At 43.8% G+C, this 8,754-nt stretch overlaps 1 non-coding gene across 1 annotated transcript; it reads left to right on the plus strand.

Moving 5' to 3' along the window:
- The first annotated feature begins 4,847 nt into the window (after positions 1–4,847).
- On the plus strand, positions 4,848–4,985 carry LOC119929023. Its single transcript, XR_005451167.1, has one exon. It is a non-coding gene; the product is annotated as a small nucleolar RNA SNORA7 (small nucleolar RNA).
- Positions 4,986–8,754: the final 3,769 nt, after the last annotated feature.

Here is an 8,754-nt window from a genome sequence, read left to right on the forward strand (position 1 = left end):
GCAAGTCACAACTTCTCTGTGCCTCATTTACCTCATCTGTCAAATGGGAATGAAGACTGTGAGCCCCACATGGCACAACCTGGTTATCTTGTATCCCCCCAGTGCTTAGAACAGTGCTTTGCACATAGTAAGCGCTTAACAAATGCCATCATAATAATTATTATTATTATTATTATGAATAATACAGTGATCTGCTCATTCAGTCCTATTTATTGAGCACTTACTGTGTGCAAAGCACAGTATTAAGCGCTTGGGAAGTACAAATAGGCAAACTATAGAGACAGTCCCTACCCAACAACGGGCTTATAATCTAGAAGGGGGAGACAGACATCAAAACAAAACATGGAGACAGGCTTCAATACCCTTAGAATAAATAGAATTATAGCTATATACACATCATTAATAAAATAAATATAGTAAGCATGTACAAGTACAATGGAGTCATAAATATGTAGAAATATATACAAGAGCTGTATTGAGAGAAAGGGGGTAGGAGCGAGGTGGGAGAGGGGTGATGGGGAGACGAGAAGGAGGAGGGGAGGGAAAAGGGGGACTCAGTCTGGAAGAGGAAGAGAGCTTTGAAGAGAGTTCTGGGTGCAGATAGTCTTTCCTATTTAGGGAGGCTCTGAACTTCATGATCAGTGGACATTCCAGCTGGCTTCCCTTATCTGGAAATGGCAGTCCGCATTCCCCTATTTTCCTATGGCGTATGTTTTCCGTTTACTGTTTTCAATGGGCCAAACACTGTACTCAGCTCTGTGGTAGATACAAACTGATTAAATTGGACACATTTCATGTCTTAATTCCATTTTACAGAAGAGTTGCCAGGACACAGCAAAGGGGAACGCCTTTACCAAAGCCAACACAAAATGGACTTGTCGATTTGCTCAACATGTCGGAAAACCAAAATGGTCACATGACACAAAATCGACATGTAATGGAGGGGGAATTAGAACCCAGGTCCTCTGAGTTCAGGCTCATGTCCTTTCTGTCTGCATTTTTGATTTGCTGGCTTGGATGCTTGGAATTCACAGACTATTCATTTATTCATTCATTCAGCCATATTTATTGAGCGCTTACTATGTGCAGAGGACTGTACTAAGCTCTTGCGAAGTACAAATCGGCTACATATAGAGATGGTCCCTAGCCAACAACGGGACCACCAACTCCCATTCTCTCCTTGCTATCTCAGGTGTGAAATCCAGATTTACGAGGACGAGTCCCTGACGTTTAGAGTGAAGTTCCATGGAAAATGATTGTATTGGTGCTGAGCATGGGATATAGTAGTTAATGGACTGTATTTATGGAGCACTTAGTCTGAGATGGGCACTGTTCAAGGTGCATTGGAGGGTCAACTAGAGGTAGTCGCTGCGCTGGTGAAGCTTAGAACCAAGTATGTGTCAGGCAGAGGATCAAGTGCATGGGAGAGGACACTAGGGTGAATAGATAGTAAATGGTAAACATATGACACGAGTGTTATCGTGTGGATCTGGGACCCTTAAATTCACACTGTCCCAGTATTTCCAGACATGAGCTCTCCTGATCAGGCACCTTATGGAAGAGTCACCTGAATGTGATTCCCGCCAGTAATGAAGTCGACTGGGACAAGATGTGCATTGCCTTGAGGCCTGGAACAACCTGGAACATTGAGAAGCAGTGTGGCTCAGTAGAAAGAGCCCAGGCTTTGGAGTCAGAGGTCATGGGTTCAAAGCCCGGCTCCGCCAATGGTCAGCTGTGTAACTTTGGGCAAGTCACTTCACTTCTCTGGACCTCAGTTACCTCATCTGTAAAATGGGGATGAAGACTGTGAGCCCACCATGGGACAACCCGATCACCTGGTAACCTCCCCAGCACTTAGAATAGTGCTTTGGACACAGTAAGTGCTTAATAAATGCCATCATCATCATCACTGCAGGTTGTGCATTCCAATGCGTCTTCAAACTGTTGTCGTGTTGGGAGAACATTAGAAGGCTGCTGCAGTAATGAAGGTGAAGCCTATGATGAGTGCTTAGATGAGCGTTTTAGCAGTTGGTCTAGACTGTAAGCTCATCGTGGACAGGAAATTTGTCTATGTTGTTACGTTCTTGTCCCCATGCACTTATTACAGTGCCCTGCACACAGTAAGCACTCAATAAATAGGACTGATTGATTCTTAATTTCTTTCTTCCTTTCATTCATTCATTCTTTCTTTCTCTTTCATTCATTGTTTGTCTCTCTTTATAGCTCTCTTTATTCCTTCCTTCCTTCTTTCAGTCCTCCCGTTTTCATGATTTCTTGGGATTCTCTAATCTATCCAACTTTAGCCTTTGTTCTGCTTTTTCATAAGCGTTCCTTTTCAACAGAATATGGTACCAGTCTTTGTTACTTCATAGTAAGGGCTCAGTAAATATCATTGATTTATTCTGGGGAGAACGTGAAAATCAATTATACTGGAGTAATAGTAATTTGATATTTGTTAAGTATTTAGTATGTGTCAAGCACTATACTAAATGCTGAGGTAGATGTAAGATAATCAGGTTCCACATGGGGCTCATAGTCTAAGTAAATAGAAGGACAGGTATTGAATCCCCATTTTGCAGATGAGGGAACTGAAGCACAGGTAACTTAAGTGATGTACCTGCGGTCACAAAGGGGCTAGGGCCAAGATATCAATCAGTGGTATTTATTGACCACTTCCTGTATGCAAAGCACTGCACAAAATGCTTGGGGAAGGGTTTTTTTTTGTTTTTTGGAGTTTTTATGGTGTATGTTAAGCACTTACTATGTGCCAGACACTATACTAAGCCCCAGGATACATACAAGATAATCAGGTTGGACACAGTCCATGTCCCACATGGGGCTCACAGCCTTATCCCCATTTAACCGATGAGGTAACAGACACAGAGAAGTTAAGTGCCTTGCCCAAGATCACACAGAAGACAAGAGGCAGAACCGGGACTAGAGGCCCGGTTCTCTGACCCCCAGGACCATGCTCTTTCAACTAGGCCACCCTGCTTCTCTATAGTTACAATCACTTCCCTACAAATACAATTCCACAGGGTTAGTAGACATGTCCCCTGCCCACAAGAAGCTTCCAGTCTCCTTAAAGGAATTGCTGCTGCTACCATCACCTGGCTGTCCCAATATGTTCAATATGTTGCCCGGGTGGGGCACAAGGCATAAAAATAATAACAATAATTAATTGTGGTATGTTAATAATAATAATAATAATAACAATAATAATGGCATTTGTTAAGTGTTTACTATGTGCAAAGCACTGTTCTAAGCGCTGGGGGGAATACAAAGTGATCAGGTTGTCCCACGTGGGGCTCACAGTCTTAATCCCCATTTTACAGTTGAGGTAACAGGCTCAGAGAAGTTAAGTGACTTGCCCAAAGTCACACAGCAGACAAGTGGTGGAGCTGGGATTAGAACCTATGACCTCTGACTCCCAAATCCATGCTCTTTCCAATGAGCCATGCTGCTTCTCCAAGCATTTACTATGTGCCAAATACTGTAGTAAGCATCAGGGAAGATACAAGATAATCAGGTCCCTCACAGGGCTCTCAGTTAAAGTTGGAGGGAGGTATTAAATCCCCATTTTATGGTTGAGGAAACTGAGGCACAGAGAAGTTAGGTAACCTGCCCAAGGTCACACAAGGGGCAGAACTGGGATTAGAGACCAGGGGCTCTGACTCCCAAGTCTGGGTCTTTTCAGGCTCAGTTCCAGGTCACCACTGTAACCAACTAGTTGCTGTTCATATGGCACTGGGGCCAAGTCCATATCCTGGTCTACATGCCAGTGAGAGGCAATCAGGCATTCAGTCAATCGTATTTATTGATAACTTACTGTGTGCAGAGCACTGCACTAAGCTCTTGGGAGAGAACGATCCAACAATACACAGACTCATTCCCTGCCCACAAGGAGCTAACAATCTAGAGGGCAGCCCAGCCTCAGTGCTGTCATGGAACCCCTAGTCCAAGTGGCCCATCTTGGTGCCAGAAAAGAGTATTGAATTCAAGTCAGAACAGACCCACCAGAACTTTTAATAATAATTAATAATTGTGGTATTTGTTAAGCACTTATGAGCCAAGCACTGTACTAAGCACTGGGGTGGTTACAAGTATTCATTCATTCAATCATGTGTTTGAGTGTTTACTGTGTGCAGAACACTGTACTAAGCACTTAGGAAAGTACAGTACCAAAATGAACAGACACATTCCCTGCCCACAGTGAGCTTACAGTCTAAAAGGGGGCTGGGGGGGAACAGATATGCATGTAAGTGCTGTGGGGCTGGAAGGGGGTAAGAATAAAGGGAGCAAGTCAGGGCAATGCAGAAGAGAGTGGGAGAAGAGGGAAGGGGTGGCCTAGTCTGGGAAGGCCTTCCGGATGAGATATGCCCTTAATAAGGGTTTGAAGATGGGGAGAGTAATTGTCAGTTGGTTTTCAGGAGGGAGGGCAATCCAGGCCAGAAGCAGAAGTGGGCCAGGTGTTGGTGACAAATTGGGTTGAACATAGTCCCTGTCCCACGTGGGGCTTATTGTCTCAATCTCTATTTTACAGGTGAGGTAACTGAGGCACAGAGAAGTGAAGTGACATACCCAAGACCACACAGCAGACAAGTGGCAGAGCTGGGATTAGAATCTATGACCTTCTGACTCCCAGTCCCGTGCTCAATCCACTATGCCATGCTCCTTCCCCTAGTGCCCCATTCCACCCCTGGCTCATTTACTAGGGCTCCTGAACCCAGGTACAGTCTAACTTGTTTTTAAAATATCTGTTTTCAAATGCTTTGGCCAGGTACAGTCTTCACTGGCCTGACAGTTCTTACTATCAACATAATTTTACCTAGAGTAGCAGTAGTAATCCCTTCTCAGGGTCACACCTGGAGAGTTTCCAGTACTCTACCAGTCTTGACTATGGGAGGGAGAGTCAGGCAGAGGCAGACCCATTCCATTCCTAGCTTGGGCAATGGCTAGAGAGTAGAAGACAATCTGCTACAAGTCAAAACTCACCCGTGCTGGGCAGCAGCAGCATAGGAGAGAGTCTAGGGTGGAGACAAGTTGACTGCGAGGAACGAGGTAATGGTAAACCACTTCTGTATTTTTACCAAGAAAACTCTATGGATCCACTACCAGAACAAAATGGAGGTGGGGCGTTCTGGGAGAGATGTGTCCATGGCGTTACTACGGGTCGGAGATGACTCAACAGCTTAAGACAAGACGGTGTCCTTCATGCCCAACCGATGATCACCCTCCCATCTTCAAAGCCTTATTGAAGGCATGTCTCCTCCAAGAGACCTTCCCCGAAGAGGCCCTCGTTTCCTCTTCTCCCATTCCCTTCTGCCTCACCCTTGCACTTGGATTTGCATCTTCTACTCACACCCTCTATCAGTGCCCAGCAATTATGCACATATCCATAATTATTGTGGGAACTGAGGCACAGAGAAGTTAAGTGGCTTACCCTAGGTCACCCAGAGGACAGTAGACAAGTGGCAGAGTTGGGATTAGAACCCAGGTCCTTCTGATTCCCAGGCCCTTGTTTTATCCATTAAGCCACACTGCTTCCCATCAATTTATGACTGATCAATTTATTTGAAATAGCTTGTTGAAAGAGTAGTTAATCAATCATTGTTATTTATTAAGCACCTACAAGGTGCAGAGAGCTATACTAAGCACTTGGAATCAATCAATGGTGTTGACAGAACATCTATGTTGAGATGCTCTAGTGGATTTAAGAGGAGGAGACAAGTCAGGACCAAAGAGATAGATCCGTGAATCACCTGCACAGAAATAAGAGTTAAAATCATGGGAGCAGATTACCTCCTCCAGACTGTGTCTTGTGGGAAAGAAAAGTGTTTACCAACTCTGTTGTATTGTACCCCAAGTGTTTATTACAGTGCTCTGCACATAGCATTCGTTCATTCATTTGTATTAATTGAGCACTTACTGTGTGCAGAGCACTGTACTAAGCACTTGGGAAGTACAAATCTGCAACATATAGAGATGGTCCCTACCCAGCAATGGTCTCACAGTCTAGAAGGGGGAAACAGACAACAAAACAAGTAGACAGGTGTCAATACCTGTGTCAATTCAAGAAATACAATTGATTGATTGATTGCTCTCCCCAGGAGGGAGCATAAATTGGGAAGAAACGTGACCTAGAACTGAGAATTGAGCATTTAGGGAGTGAGCATTTAGGGTGAGCCACTGGAAGAGTTGGAGAAGATGTCAGAGAAGGATCTGCCAGTGAGGGAGCAAGGAACAAAAAGACCTGGATGCAGGTGTGAAGACTATGTTTCACAACCTCTAGAAAATTCATCAATTCAGCAGACTTTGAACATCAACCAGTCCTAGAGGCAGTCAGAAGTTGCTGGGTGCTGATGACAACCAGCCTAAATCATGCAAATGACTATAAACCACTTTATCAAATCAGCCTGGTATTTCAGATTAGTGATGAATCTAGAGAAAACCAAAGTAATGGGTTAGCCTACGCTATCATCATCAATGCTATTTATTGAGCACTTGCCATGCACAGAGCACTGTAGTAAATGTTTGGGAGAGTACAATGCAACAGAGTTAGAAGACACATTCCTTGCCCACAGTGAGCTATATGAAAGCCATTCTCACAACCAAAAATTTATCTCAGTAACACAGATCTAAAAGCAGTTACAGAGTTCTGTTACTTAGGCAGGATATTGACAGGTGACCCAATGATAGACAAAAAAGTAATCAACATATTTTTTAAATGGTAAGTGTTAAGCACTTACTATATGCCAGGCACCGTACTAAGCGCTGGGGTAGATGCAAGATAATTGGGTTAGACACAGTCCCTGTCTTGCATAGGGCTCACAGTCTTAATCCCCATTTTACAGATGTGGTTCCTGAGGCACAAAGAAGTGACCTATCCAGAGTCAAACAGCAGATAAGTGCAGAGCCAGGATTAGAATGCAGATCCTTTGACTTCCAGGCCTGTGCTTTTTCCTCTAGGACACAGTGCTTCTCAAAAAGGCCAGCACATCCCTGGGAGGCTGTCAAACCAAGTCTGTAACAAATGCTATCAGTCCCCATTCCAAACTAAAAAGCGACCGAGCTACATTGCTCACCAACCTTCTCTAAGGCTGTGAAACCTGGACCCATATCTGGATTCATAGCTGTAATTTTATTATATCTGTAATTTTATTTATTTATACTGAGGTCTGTTTCCTTGTATTGATGTCTGTTTCCCCCTTCTAGACTGTGAGCTCGTTATGAGCAGCGATTGTCTCTCTTTATTGCTGTATAGTATTTTCCCAACCACTTTGTACAGTGCTCTGCACACAATAAGTCCTCAATACGATTGAATGACTTAATGAATGAATGAATGACCCCACACAGCCTCCACATCTGACTCCATGGAAGTCCCATGGCTTGTGGATCATGCTTAACAAACTCAACAACAAACAGTGATGCAAAGGAACGAAGTCAGGCTCCAAGCATTGCCGTTATGCTCACCTCAACCTTCACAACACATTTAGGATCCACTCATTCATTCATTCAATTGTATTTATTGAGCGCTTACTGTGTGCGGAGCACTGTACTAAGCACTTGAGAAGTACAAGCTGGCAACATATAGAGATGGTCCCTACCCAACAACAGGCTCACAGTCTAGAAGGGGGAGACAGGCAACAAACCAAAACATGTAGACAGGTGTCAAAGTCATCCGAACAAATATAATTAAAGCTATATGCACATCGTTAACATTAACATCCTTCCTCGCCATCCAAACTGTTACCACACTAGTCCAAACCCTTGCCATACCCCACCTCAACTACTGCATCTCCTTGCTGACTGCTTGCCTCTAGACTCTCCACTCTTCCCCTCCAGTCCTCTCCCCTGCTATGTGGGTCATTTTTATTTTTTTTAAATCATTCTGCACATGTCTCCCCACTCCTCAGAAACCAACAGTTTGCCATCCAATTTCACATTTATTCATTTGCATTTATTGAGTGCTTATTATATGCAAAGCGCTGCACTAAGCACTAGGGAGAATACAGTACAGCAACAGATACATTCCTGATCACAATTAGATCACAGTCTGGGGTGGGGGGGGAATGACACAGACATTAATATAAATAGATAAATAAATAAATTTCATATATATATATATATATATATATATGCTGTGGAGATGGGAGGGAGGATGAATGAAGGAGCAAGTAAGAATGGCACAGAAAGGAGTGGGAGAAGAGGAGAGGAGGGCTTCCTCAGGGAAGGCTTCTTGGAGAAGATGTGCCTTCAATAAGGTTTTGAGCTGGGGGAGAGCAGAAACCTCTTTCCACTGACTTTAAGGCATTCAATCAGCTCTTCCTTTCCTCCTAACCTCATCCTTCTCCCACTACAGCTTTCTTTCTCTAACACCACTGCACTTACTGCCTCTCTTGCCATTTACTCCTGGCTCACGTCTTCACTCTGGCCTGGAGCACCCTTCTCCTTCATATCCAACAGAGCAGCACTATCTCCATCATCAAAGCCCTTCTAAGATCATATCTCCATTAAGAAGGCTTCCCTGACTAAATCCCTCAGTTCTTCATCCTATTTGCCCTCCTTTCTGCATCGCCAATGCACTTTGATACTCACCCCAACCTCACAGAACTCACGTGCATTTCCTTATACTCTGCTGCTTCTCCTACCTGTAATTTATTTTAATATCTGTCTCCCCCAGTAGTTTGTAAACACTTCAAGGGCAGAGATCCTGTCTAACAATCCTATTCATTCATTCATATTTATTAAGCG

Source organism: Tachyglossus aculeatus, chromosome 5, assembly GCF_015852505.1.
Source record: "Tachyglossus aculeatus isolate mTacAcu1 chromosome 5, mTacAcu1.pri, whole genome shotgun sequence".
Taxonomy (NCBI): Eukaryota; Metazoa; Chordata; class Mammalia; order Monotremata; family Tachyglossidae; genus Tachyglossus; species Tachyglossus aculeatus.